Here is a 13,585-nt window from a genome sequence, read left to right as displayed (position 1 = left end):
AGCTCGCCAACGTGAACTGACTTTTCTTTTTTCGACTGTGTGTGGCGAATTTTGCAGATCACTGGAGAGACGAAATCTACGACCTGGTAAGGGCCATCGTACCTCGGGGCTAGTTTTGCAGCGAATCCTTCGGCCGCTTTGGACAGGTGATGTTCCTTGGCCCACACTATGTCGCCCACCGCTGGTGACCATTGCCTCCTTCTCAGATTGTAGTGTATGGCTTGGTCCTGGGACGCCTTTTCCATATTTCGCCGCACGATCTCGAATACCTCTCTTAGTTTGTTGGAATTTTCCTCAGGGGTCTCCGTAGCTCGTCCAGTGCCTAGGGTTTCCTTATCCTATAGGCTGCTGCGTCTACCCTTCCCTGGGTAAGAAACGCCGGTGGATTCCGATGTGCTCGTGTTCACAGCTAGCATAATCTCCGGCCACTTCTCGTCCCAGTTTCTCTGGTCCTGCCCTGCGAACTGCGCAATCATGGTCTTGACCGTTCTGTTCGCTCGCTCGGTCGGATTTTCTTGTGGTGTGTATGGTGCGGTGAACTGTTGTCTGATACCCATCTCAGACAGAAAACTCTTGAAGATACGGCTTGTAAGCTGCACTCCGTTGTCCGTTATGACCACCTTCGGGACCCCGTACCTTGCGACTATGCGCTCCCTAAACGCCTTCTTGAGCGACTCTGCTGTCGCACTGCGTAGGGGCACCAGTTCCGTATATTTCGAAAACCTGTCTATCATGACCAGCAGGATTTTGGTTCCCGTGCTTAGATCTTGGTAGGGGTCCAACGAAGTCTGCACATACCGTTCCCATGGTTCCTCCGGCACTTGGCTCAATTTCTTCCCGGCCGCCTGCATCTGATTGGGCTTAAACCGCAAGCAAATCTCGCATTTTCGTGCATGCCTGGCCAGTAGTATCGGGCTGCCAACCGTGCAATTGTCCTTCGGCTTCCTACGTGTCCCGCAGACGGTGCGTCGTGGTTCTCCCTCAACACTGCTTCTCGTAACGACTTTGGGACGCACATCTTCCATGACGCGACGTCTTTACTGCCTGCTCGGTGAGGTATGTTTCTGTATAGTGTCTCACCATCAATAACATAGTCCGGGTACTTCTGCGGCTGGGTCTTTATCTTTTCGCCCATGTCCTGGATCCAGCTGCATCCTCCTGAAGCTGTAGTTGCCGATGCCTCTTTTAAAACTCATAGTGTTTCCGGTAGTGGTTGTCTTGATAATGCGTCGGCCACCACGTTTAGCTGACCCTTTCTGTACGCTATCTCAAAGTCGTACTGTTGTAGCTCCAGGGCCCATCTGGCGATCCTTCCTGAAGGGCTTTCTATGCTGTTGAGCCACCAGGGCCATTTGGTCGATTACTACCTTAAAGTGGTAACCTTCCAGATATGGCCTGAGCTTCCGGATCGCCCAGACGATCGCCAAACACTCTTTCTCCGTTGTCGAGTAGTTCTTTTCCGCGCCGTTCAGTGTTCGGCTTGAGTAGGAGATTACTCTTTCGCCCTTTTCGGTGTCCTGGGTCAGTATCGCTCCGATGCCGTAGTCGCTGGCGTCTGTTTGCAGGATGAAAGTTCTGAAGTCCGGGCAAGCTCCGGGCTTAACCTCCTCAAACGCCATCTGGTGCTCTGGTGTCCACTCCCACTTACTGCCTTTGCGCAGCAGGTCGTTCAGGGGTTTGACGATTCTGGAAAAATCTGGTACAAATCGGCGGTACCACGACGCTACTCCTAGGTATTGCCGAAGTTCTTTGACGGTCGATGGCGGTTCCAGTTCGGCTATGGCGGCTACTTTTTCTGGATCTGATCCTATTCCCTCGCTTGTCACTCGATGTCCCAGGTACAGTAGTTCCTTTTTAAAGAATTGGCATTTTTTTGGATTCAGCCTCAGGTTTGCCTCTTTTAGACGCCGGAACACTTCTCTCAGGTTTCTTTTGTGTTCTTCCAGCGTGCGACCGATCACTATTATGTCATCCTGGTAAGCGAATGCGTGAGGTGACATCTCGGGGCCAATTACTTGGTCCAAAACTCGCTGAAACGTTGCCGACGCCGAGTGAAGTCCGAACGGCATTACCCTCCACTGAAACAGACCTTTGCCTGGTACCGTGAACGCCGTATACTGCCTGCTACTCTCTTCCAGTGGGATTTGCCAGTATCCATCCTTCAGGTCCAAACTGCTGATGTACCGCGCTTCCCTTAGTTGGTCCAGGATGTAGTTTATGCGAGGCATTGGGTAGGCATCCTTAACTGACTTCGCGTTGATCTGCCTGAAGTCGACACACAGTCTCCACTTGCCTGTCTTCTTTTTCACCATCACGATGGGGGAGCTGTAAGGGCTTTTTGAATGCTCTATGAACCCCATTTGGAGAAGCTCGTCCACCTTTGCGTTGATTTCCCCTTGAGTTTTTGGGTTCTTTGGGTAGTATCTCTGCATGATTGGCTTAACGTCCTTCATTTTGATCTGGTGTTCTGCCAGATTCGATGTTCCCGACATTGTGCTGAAGTCTGCCAGCTCTGTTTCAAGGAATGCTGTAGTATCGTCCAACTCGTCTACTTGTTGAACGACTGCTACTGATAGCTTCTCCTCGAGCCATCCATTGTGTCGGTTCCTGGTTGGTATTATTATCTCATGTCCAGCACACCTTATCTCGCTTCCGACTTGTTTCAGGAAGTTCCATCCCAACATCCTTGGATCCTCGGGCACTAATGGATCCACTACTCCGGGTAAAACCAACAGGCTCATGGTCACTTGTTTGTGGTCCCGAATTTGACCTCCACCTCGAGCTGCGCATCAATTCCGCCGCACCTTCCATCTGCCAACCTAACTTGCCGTCTCGTCCTTGTAATCCTTCCTAGAGCAGCAATATTGTCCGCCAATTCTTCGCTGACGAAGCTTGCCGTTGCTCCGGTGTCGATTGTGGCTTTGTAGCTGTTCCCACCAGTCATCACAGCTGCGGACAACTGCTGCTCCTCCTCGATTAGCTTGCCCGTTAGTTTGGAGTGGCATTGTGCGATCCCCGCTCGCCTCTCTGCGGCGGAGATCGCTGGCCATTTCCCGATCGTTGGCAGCAATCGACGCTCCTATCCAGCAAAACAGCAGCCGCTGGTTTCGACATCCTCTAGCCCAGTGTCCGTTCCCACCGCATTTCCGACAGGCCTCCTGCGGGTCTGTGATATGGGTGGCATCTTGTGGCCTCTGTGTGTTGCTTGGCGGCCTGCACAAGGTATTGTTTGGCTGTCTCTGTTGCTGTGGGGGTGGTGCACAATGGCCTCCGCGTGGTGCGTCTGTTGCCTGCTGTCGTCTGGCTTGGTGTGGTGGTGACAATTGGTCGTTTCCTCGTGTGTCCTGGTTATCTACCACCTCGCATCTCCTGCATGTCACCTGTGTTGGTGACGCCGACTTTGTCTTTGAGAACTTGTTCTCCTGTGCGAAGACTTCCCGTTCCTTTTCAAGTTCTTCGTACTCATCGGCTAGGATCATTAGAGTGTCCAGGTCCGACACTTTGTATGCTCTTAAGAACATCCGTAGGCTTGGGGTGCAGTTCTCTTTAATGACCCTTAACGTCTCTTTCGTAGAATAGCTAAGTGGCCTCACCATCGTCTGCATGTCGATCATGTAGTCCTTGAACGACTCGCTCAAGCCTTGCTTCCTTTGCCGGACCTGGACCGCCAGCCTGGTGAAGAAATCTCTTGGCAGGAAGTATGTGTGGAAACTTTCAATGAATTCTACCCAAGTTCTCCACTGCTTATTGTAGGCGATGAACCATTTCAAAGCCCTTCCTTTTAGCAACTCCGGCATCGCTCGAGGGATCATATCAAGCTCCAAACCGTACGTGTTGGCGGACCATTCTACCTGCTCCAGGAACTCGAATGGTTTTTCCGCCCCGTCGAACCTGAACGACCATTCGCGGACCTTCTTAGCGACCTTTGCATAGTCCGCCTGGCTTGGCCTCGGGGTCAGCGCTGCTGATTTCTTTTCTTGGCTTGACTCTCTCCTGTGGGCCTCTTTTTGCATGTTGTCAATGCTCAGGCTTGCCACCAGGTTGTCCCCTTCGGCGGTTGTTAACGTAATGCTTGGGCCGGCTCTGTCGTAGTATGTCGCCTCCAGCTCGTCCCAGATGTCGACGAGTTGTGGATCGTTCTCTGTTTCGGAGTAGCATTCCGATAGCGCCTTCCTCATGTCGTCTAGCCTGCCCTCCAGGGCGACGTTGAGCCTCTGTGCGACATGGGCGAAGTCTTCCTTCTTGAGGCGGTAAATCCCCTTCTTTCTCATTTTTATTGTGCTGTTCTCACTGTTGGGACAATCACGTTGGGCGCCAGATGTAACGAACTGATTTTTATGGTCTGCTCGCTACGAGATTCGTGCGGCTAGCTCAGTATATTGTGTGTTGGTCCCACCAAATTTATATTAACGTGACCGCCCAGTAGCTCATTGAGGAAGCACAGAATTCACGGGTTCGTATTGGGTTTATTGCGGGTATATTATTACAAGTGTCTTAGTCGCTTGGTTGGCCTGGACTCGATGCTTGTGACCTTCGGTGCTTCCGACGGTCCTGATTGACTCGACGACCTCTCGCCTTGATGACTCGGTGCTCCTGTCCTGTAGCTCCCCGAAGATACTCGCAGCTCCCTGAAGATCCTCGCCGCTCCCTGAAGAGCCTCGCAGCTCCCTGAAGACGCTCGCTCGCTGATCGCTTCTCACGCGTGACTTGGTGACTGCTGGTACCGACTCGGACTCGCGAGGGGTATCGGCCGTACGGGCTTAGGGAAGCGTCACCATTCTCAGACTAGGGTGAACAGAAGCTGCGCTCTCCAGGATCGCTCCTTTCGACACACCGCCGCCTGACCCTTGCTCTGTCCCGGATGGTCCCACTGGGGTTTCTGCTCAGCCCGCGCGGACTGTCAAGGCGGAACGCCAGGAAGCTGCCTCGCGCCTTACTTCGCTTCCACGCCTAGTGTAAACGAACGTTCCACCCTAGCCTCACCCTTTTGCCTTTTGTCCGGGACGTTTCCGCGTGGCTTTTGGTACTCGGGGTTCGGGCACGCCGCTCCGGGACCTCGCAAGTCCAATCCGTAGGGCTCTCCTGGATAATTCCACTCGAGACCGTACCGATCGACCGCTCTCCCTTCTGGCTTGTTATACTCGGGGTTCAGGCACGCCGCTCCGGGACCTCGCAAGTCGAATCCGTAGGGCTCTCCTGGATAATTCCACTCGAGACCGTACCGATCGACCGCTCTCCCTTCTGGCTTGGTATACTCTTTCCAGGCGTAACGCCAGGACTTTGTGGACAGGGTTAATCGACCGCCTTGACCTAGCCGCGTGAAGCCCTCTGGATCTCAGCTACCTGCGTCTCAATTCGGAGATTCCTGGTATCCCAATCCCGAACGTCTCGACGTAGCAATCTCGCTCCTCGAAGGCTTGGCAATCGTCTGGGCAATCCGAAAGCTCAAACCGTATCTGGAAGGTTACCACTTTAAAGTAGTAACCGACCACATGGCGCTGAAGTGGCTCAACAGCATAGAGAGCCCTTCAGGGAGGATCGCCAGATGGGCCCTGGAGTTGCAGCAGTACGACTTCGAAATAGCGTACAGGAAAGGGCAACTCAACGTGGTGGCAGACGCTTTGTCAAGGCAGCCACTGCGGGAAACGTTTCGAGGGATCAAGGAGACGTCGGCGGCGGAAGCTTCTGCAGCATGCAGCTGGATTCTGGAAATGCGCGAAAAGAAAAGGACACAGCCGCAAAAGTATCCGGACTACGTGATGGAGGGTAACACCCTGTACAGGAATATACCTCATAGAGCGGGCAGCGAAGATGTTGCAACATGGAAGATGTGCGTCCCGAAAGCTCTACGGGAAACGGTGCTGAAGGAGAACCACGACTCACCGATGGCTGGCCATGTAGGAAGCCGAAAGACAATAGCACGTCTGGCAGCCCGGTACTACTGGCCAGGAATGCACAGGGACGCCCGAGCCCACGTGCGAGGATGAGAGACATGCATGAGATTAAAGCCGAATCAGATGCAAATGGCAGGGAAAACGCTTACGCAGGTGCCAGAGGAACCATGGGCTACGGTATGTGCGGACTTTGCGGACCCCTGCCGCGTTCGAAGCACGGTAACCAAATGCTGCTGGTATTGATAGACCGGTTCTCCAAGTGGACTGAGTTGGTGACGCTGCGAAGCGCGACGGCCGAGTCCCTAAAGAAAGCTTTTAAAGAACGTATAATCGCGAGGTATGGGGTCCCCAAAATAGTCATAACGGACAACGGAGTCCAGTTTACCAGCAAAACTTTCAAGAGTTTCCTGGTCGAAATGGAAGCCAAGCAACAGTTCACAGCTCCATACACCCCACAGGAGAACCCGACTGAGACAGCCAATAGGACGGTGAAAACAATGATAGCGCAGTTCGCAGGACAGAACCAAAGAGACTGGGACGAAAAATGGTCAGAAATCATGCTGGCAGTAAACACGAGCGTTTCAGAATCCACAGGTTACACACCGTCGTTCATTACCCAAGGCAGGGAACCAAGACTACCGAGCGCCCTATACGACAGAGAAACCGTAGGGAACGGACGACCGACAGAGACCCCGGAAGAGAAAGCAAACAATCTCAGGGAAATCTTCGAGATTGTAAGGCGGAGCCTGGAGAAAGCATCCCAGGACCAGGCTAGGAATTATAACCTAAGGAGGAGGCAATGGACGCCAGAGGTGGGTGACGTCGTGTGGGCCAAGGAACACCACTTATCAAAAGTGGCCGAGGGGTTCGCAGCAAAATTGGACTCTAGATACGAGGGACCTTACCAAGTCATAGGTTTTGCGTCACCAGTAATCTGCAAAATACGACACATAAACACAAAGAAAGAGCGGACCATCCACGTAAGCGAGGTGAAACAGCAACAAACGGAAAACACAAGAGAGCGGCCACAGCAAGCAACCACAACAGACGCAAAACAACATTGAAAGTCCAAGGATACCCCCAAGGATGCCCAAAGGATACTACGAAAGGATCCCAAGGATACCTACAAGGATGCCCAAAGGATACTACGAAAGGAGTCCAAGGATACCTCCAAGGATGCCCGAAGGATACTACGAAAGGAGTCCAAGGATACCTCCAAGGATGACCAAAGGATACTACAAAAGGATCCCAAGGATACCTCCAAGGATGGCCAAAGGATACTACGAAGGGAGTCCAAGGATACCTCCAAGGATGACCAAAGGACACTACGAAAGGATCCCAAGGATACCTCCAAGGATGCCCAAGGGTACTACGAAAGGAGTCCAAGGATACCCCCAAGGATGCCCAAAGGATACTACGAAAGGAGTCAAAGGATACGTCCAAGGATTCCCAAAGGGTACTACGGAAGGAGTCCAAGGATACCTGCAAGGATTCCCAAAGGATACTACGAACAAATTCCAAGGAAGAACACAAAGGGAGCGAACCAGAGCGTCTAAGGTCTCGATTGGGACTGATCGGAGGAAAAGAAAAAACACGCATCAAAAGTCTGCCGAAGGAAGGGGGAAGACGGCACAGAGCAGAGAGCTGTACCGTAGATCTGGGTAGTAAGAAGGAGAGGCCTATGGAAATAGCGGGATTGAGCAAAGAGGAAGGCTCGGAACCGAGGTGTCGTTAAAGGGAGCCCAGGCTCCAGCTGCACAATCAAAATCAACGAGCATAATGAACACACGTGTGACGAGGAGCGAAGCGCGCAGGATGATGACTGCCCACCAGCCGTCCGGAGGATCTAGCCCGGGGCAAGGATGGTCGGCAGCCCGGCCTACCTGAACCTCGCGGCGGATCTCCGGGCGGGGCGTCCCCGAGGTGGTGGCCCGGCCGAAGTTGTTGCGGACGGTGTCGGCGCCGGAGGGCCAGCGATGGCGAGAGATCGCGGAGCCGGAGTGGCCCGAAGGGATCGCGGAGGCACCGGTGGTACAGGAGGCTCGCATCATGGGCGGCAGGAGCAGCGTGCGCGTCTGGAGAGAGGTTGGGGCTGGCGGGCACGAGAGTGTTCGAGGAGCGGCCGAAATAAAATTTGAATAAAATGAACAAAACGGAGTTTGAAAACCGGCATAAACGGGAAACGCGGCTGAAACAGGGGCCAGAAGTAAGGGGCATACATGGCAGCTCCAGCATCCTGAAATTCATACTGGGTTAATACAGGAAGCAGCCAAACGACACCAAAATACTCACCTGCAGCGAAGCAAATGCGAAGTCCTCTCCACACCAGCTCTCGAGTGTTGCCAGCGTGAAGCCAGGCTCAGCCGGCGGAGGACGATTGAAGGGCGAGAGAGAGAGAGACGAGAGGCGAGAGAGGTCGTCTGGAGAGAGAAAGGATGAAATAGAAAGGAGTGAGGAAATGCGAAAACTTACCTAGAAAGTTGCAAATCACCTTGGCCGGTGGGCAGCAGAGCGGGCATTTTGGAGATTGTTTCATCCACAAACAAGTTATGCACCGAATCTAAAAAAACGTAACGCTGCGTCCGAAATTCAACATAAAAACCGCTCGTGCTATTTGGAGCGTTGTGCAGTCCGATGTGAAGATAATGCTGGGCCCGAGCAGACCGACAGTTCCGATTCTATAACGTCTAAAAATTACCAGCCAACAGCAGTAGAAGAGTCCAAGCCAACCATGGATCCCAACTCCAGTCCCTGGTCCTTCGCCTACAACCGCATCGTGCCCGCCAGCGCCGGCAGCTCTGGAGGAACAACAGGCCCAACAGCAACAGCAGCAGGCGCAGCAGCAACAGCTCAACCTGGTGGCCGACAAAGTGCTGATTAAGCAGGAAAAGCAATTAAAAGCCTACAACGACTCGATTTAACTGATCCAACTGCAACAACAACAGCAGGCAGCAGCAACTGCAACAGGAGATCGCCGAGGCGGAAACAGAGCCGGACACCGTTTACATGATCGATGGCCGGAAGGTCAAGGTGACGCGCAAGGATGGCCAGCCGTTCCGAGCGACAATAGTTGAGCAGCAGGATGGCAGTCCGGTGCCGCTGGCAGTGCCAGTTCCGGCGGGATCCTATCCGGCGCAATATGCGAGCCCGGCGTTGAGCTCCGCAGATGGATCGCCCATCACGAATTTACATGCCGTGGACGTGGTCAGCACACCGCAGGCCCAGGTGATCGTCCACAAGACGGCGTCCCCGGTACAAAGGCGGTCGGAGGCAGGCGCCCCTTACTGTGGCCTATTCATCTGTGATACAAAGCACCCTGCAGCAGCAACAACAGCACCATCAGAACCTTTGTTGGACAAAGCTGGAGGACGATGGAGCGGGGCAGGAGGATATAAAGAACGTGCTGCAGCTGCAGGTGAAGCAGGAGCAGCGCCAGCTGGACTTTGCCAACGAGGCATCGACAGTAGATGTCAGCGGTGGTGGCGAAAATCTAGTGTTCAACCTGCCGCCTGGGCTCGAGATTAAGCAAACCTTCTATACCGTACAGAAAGGGTCAGCTAAACGTGGTGGCCGACGCATTATCAAGACAACCACTACCGGAAACACTACGAGGTTCGGACTTCACTCGGCGTCGGCAACGTTTCAGCGAGTTTTGGACCAAGTAATTGGCCCCGAGATGTCACCTCACGCATTCGCTTACCAGGATGACATAATAGTGATCGGTCGCACGCTGGAAGAACACAAAAGAAACCTGAGAGAAGTGTTCCGGCGTCTAAAAGAGGCAAACCTGAGGCTGAATCCAGAAAAATGCCAATTCTTTAAAAAGGAATTACTGTACCTGGGACATCGAGTGACAAGCGAGGGAATAGAAACAGATCCAGAAAAAGTAGCCGCCATAGCCGAACTGGAACCGCCATCGACCGTCAAAGAACTTCGGCAATACCTAGGAGTAGCGTCGTGGTACCGCCGATTTGTACCAGATTTTTCCAGAATCGTCAAGCCCCTGAACGACCTGCTGCGCAAAGGCAGTAAGTGGGAGTGGACACCAAAGCACCAGATGGCGTTTGAGGAGTTTAAGGCAAGACTCGTGGCAGATCCAGTGCTAGCATGCCCGGACTTCAGTAGAACTTTCATCCTGCAAACAGACGCCAGCGACTACGGCATCGGAGCGATACTGACCCAGGACACCGAAAAGGGCGAAAGAGTAATCTCCTACTCAAGCCGAACACTGAACGGCGCGGAAAAGAACTACTCGACAACGGAGAAGGAGTGTTTGGCGATCGTCTGGGCGATCCGGAAGCTCAGGCCATATCTGGAAGGTTACCACTTTAAGGTAGTAACCGACCACATGGCCCTGAAGTGGCTCAACAGCATAGAAAGCCCTTCAGGAAGGATCGCCAGATGAGCCCTGAAGCTACAACAGTACGACTTTGAGATAGCGTATAGAAAGGGTCAGCTAAACGTGGTGGCCGACGCATTATCAAGACAACCACTACCGGAAACACTACGAGGTTCGGACTTCACTCGGCGTCGGCAACGTTTCAGCGAGTTTTGGACCAAGTAATTGGCCCCGAGATGTCACCTCACGCATTCGCTTACCAGGATGACATAATAGTGATCGGTCGCACGCTGGAAGAACACAAAAGAAACCTGAGAGAAGTGTTCCGGCGTCTAAAAGAGGCAAACCTGAGGCTAAATCCAGAAAAATGCCAATTCTTTAAAAAGGAACTACTGTACCTGGGACAACGAGTGACAAGCGAGGGAATAGGAACAGATCCAGAAAAAGTAGCCGCCATAGCCGAACTGGAACCGCCATCGACCGTCAAAGAACTTCGGCAATACCTAGGAGTAGCGTCGTGGTACCGCCGATGTGTACCAGATTTTTCCAGAATCGTCAAACCCCTGAACGACCTGCTGCGCAAAGGCAGTAAGTGGGAGTGGACACCAGAGCACCAGATGGCGTTTGAGGAGGTTAAGCCCGGAGCTTGCCCGGACTTCAGAACTTTCATCCTGCAAACAGACGCCAGCGACTACGGCATCGGAGCGATACTGACCCAGGACACCGAAAAGGGCGAAAGAGTAATCTCCTACTCAAGCCGAACACTGAACGGCGCGGAAAAGAACTACTCGACAACGGAGAAGGAGTGTTTGGCGATCGTCTGGGCGATCCGGAAGCTCAGGCCATATCTGGAAGGTTACCACTTTAAGGTAGTAATCGACCACATGGCCCTGGTGGCTCAACAGCATAGAAAGCCCTTCAGGAAGGATCGCCAGATGGGCCCTGGAGCTACAACAGTACGACTTTGAGATAGCGTACAGAAAGGGTCAGCTAAACGTGAGTTTTAAAAGAGGCATCGGCAACTACAGCTTCAGGAGGATGCAGCTGGATCCAGGACATGGGCGAAAAGATAAAGACCCAGCCGCAGAAGTACCCGGACTATGTTATTGATGGTGAGACACTATACAGAAACATACCTCACCGAGCAGGCAGTGAAGACGTCGCGTCATGGAAGATGTGCGTCCCAAAGTCGCTACGAGAACCACGACGCACCGTCTGCGGGACACGTAGGAAGCCGAAGGACAATTGCACGATTGGCAGCCCGATACTACTGGCCAGGCATGCACGAAAATGCGAGATTTGCATGCGGTTTAAGCCCAATCAGATGCAGGCGGCCGGGAAGAAGTTGAGCCAAGTGCCGGAGGAACCATGGGAACGGTATGTGCAGACTTCGTTGGACCCCTACCAAGATCTAAGCACGGGAACCAAAATCCTGCTGGTCATGATAGACAGGTTTTCGAAATGGAAGGAACTGGTGTCCCTACGCAGTGCGACAGCAGAGTCGCTCAAGAAGGCGTTTAGGGAGCGCATAGTCGCAAGGTACGGGGTCCCGAAGGTGGTCATAACGGACAACGGAGTGCAGTTTACAAGCCGTATCTTCAAGAGTTTTCTGGCTGAGATGGGTATCAGACAACAGTTCACCGCACCATACACACCACAAGAAAATCCGACCGAGCGAGCGAACAGAACGGTCAAGACCATGATTGCGCAGTTCGCAGGGCAGGACCAGAGAAACTGGGACGAGAAGTGGCCGGAGATTATGCTAGCTGTGAACACGAGCACATCGGAATCCACCGGCGTTTCTTACCCAGGGAAGGGTAGACGCAGCAGCCTATAGGATAAGGAAACCCTAGGCACTGGTCGAGCTACGGAGACCCCTGAGGAAAATTCCAACAAACTAAGAGAGGTATTCGAGATCGTGCGGCGAAATATGGAAAAGGCGTCCCAGGACCAAGCCATACACTACAATCTGAGAAGGAGGCAATGGTCACCAGCGGTGGGCGACATAGTGTGGGCCAAGGAACATCACCTGTCCAAAGCGGCCGAAGGATTCGCTGCAAAACTAGCCCCGAGGTACGATGGCCCTTACCAGGTCGTAGATTTCGTCTCTCCAGTGATCTGCAAAATTCGCCACACACAGTCGAAAAAAGAAAAGACAGTTCACGTTGGCGAGCTCAAGCAACAACTAAACGAGCAGACAGCAGAAACGTCAGATGTCTAACAACGGGTACGAGGCGACAGGATTAGGCGTCAGGCCGAAGCGAGAGTCATCCATACGCCACACGGAAAGGACAATCAGGATAGCACAAGGACATGGATAAGGGTTTCTCGTTAATCCAGACGGCGAGGCCAAAGGATTATGCGTCAGGCCGAAGCCGAAAGGTCAAGGACGTGGATAGGGATGGAAGGTGATCCCGACCGCAAGGCAACAGGATTCAGCGTCGGGCAGTTGCCAGAGTCATCCGCGATAACGCCAGGTGGAAGGGACACTTACAAAACGGCACAAGGATACGGGTAACGTAGAAGAGAGTATGCGCGGAAGGAGACAAGCAACACAAGACGCGCAGTCCAGACATACACCGCAGCATCCGGAGATTCTATACGGAATGCGCCGGACGAGCTCGTCTAGTTGTTACCCGAGGAAAAGGGGAGGACGGTGCAGAATCAGATCTACACCGTAGCCAGCTGGTCACAAAAAAAAAAAAAACAGAAACACGCACCACACCAACAGTTGACTAAAAACAAGAAAAAGAACGGGGCATGCATGGGCCGCACCAGCAACCCGAAATTTAAAGGGGGCTTAATGCAGGAAAGAGAAACGGACATCATAAATACTTACCTGCTGTCCTGGTTGCGAAGCGAATGCGAAGTCCTCTCCGCACCCGCTCTCAAAAGCTGCCAATGTGGAGTCAGATGCTGCCAACAGAGGACGAGTGAAGGGCGAGAGAGGACGAAAGGATGAGATAAAAAGGAGTGAAGGAAATGCAAAAGAAACTTACATACCTATGAAAGTTGCAAAATCACCACGAGCCAGGGAAGGGGGCGCCTCGATAGGCGATCGATTGGCACTGGACGATAGTGCGATCGATGGGCACACGACAATGGAAATATCGGCCAAGGTGGAAATATCGCAAACGAGCAGGTGGCAACGCCGCACCGTCGGTATCGATATGCGAATAAATATCGATCACGCACGAATGGTGTGACCAGGCGGAGGAAACATGGAAAGGAGTGAGACGCAGCAACGAGCACCGAGCTGGGATCGATAGCCCATGAGTATCGATGTCCCAGTGGAGACACGGGAAACATCGGCGCGGGAGATTTAAAGTTGCTACGAGGAGGATGATCAGCG

Source organism: Drosophila suzukii, chromosome Y (genome assembly GCF_043229965.1).
Source record: "Drosophila suzukii chromosome Y, CBGP_Dsuzu_IsoJpt1.0, whole genome shotgun sequence".
In the NCBI taxonomy this organism is placed as follows: domain Eukaryota; kingdom Metazoa; phylum Arthropoda; class Insecta; order Diptera; family Drosophilidae; genus Drosophila; species Drosophila suzukii.
This window is presented reverse-complemented; position numbering follows the sequence as displayed.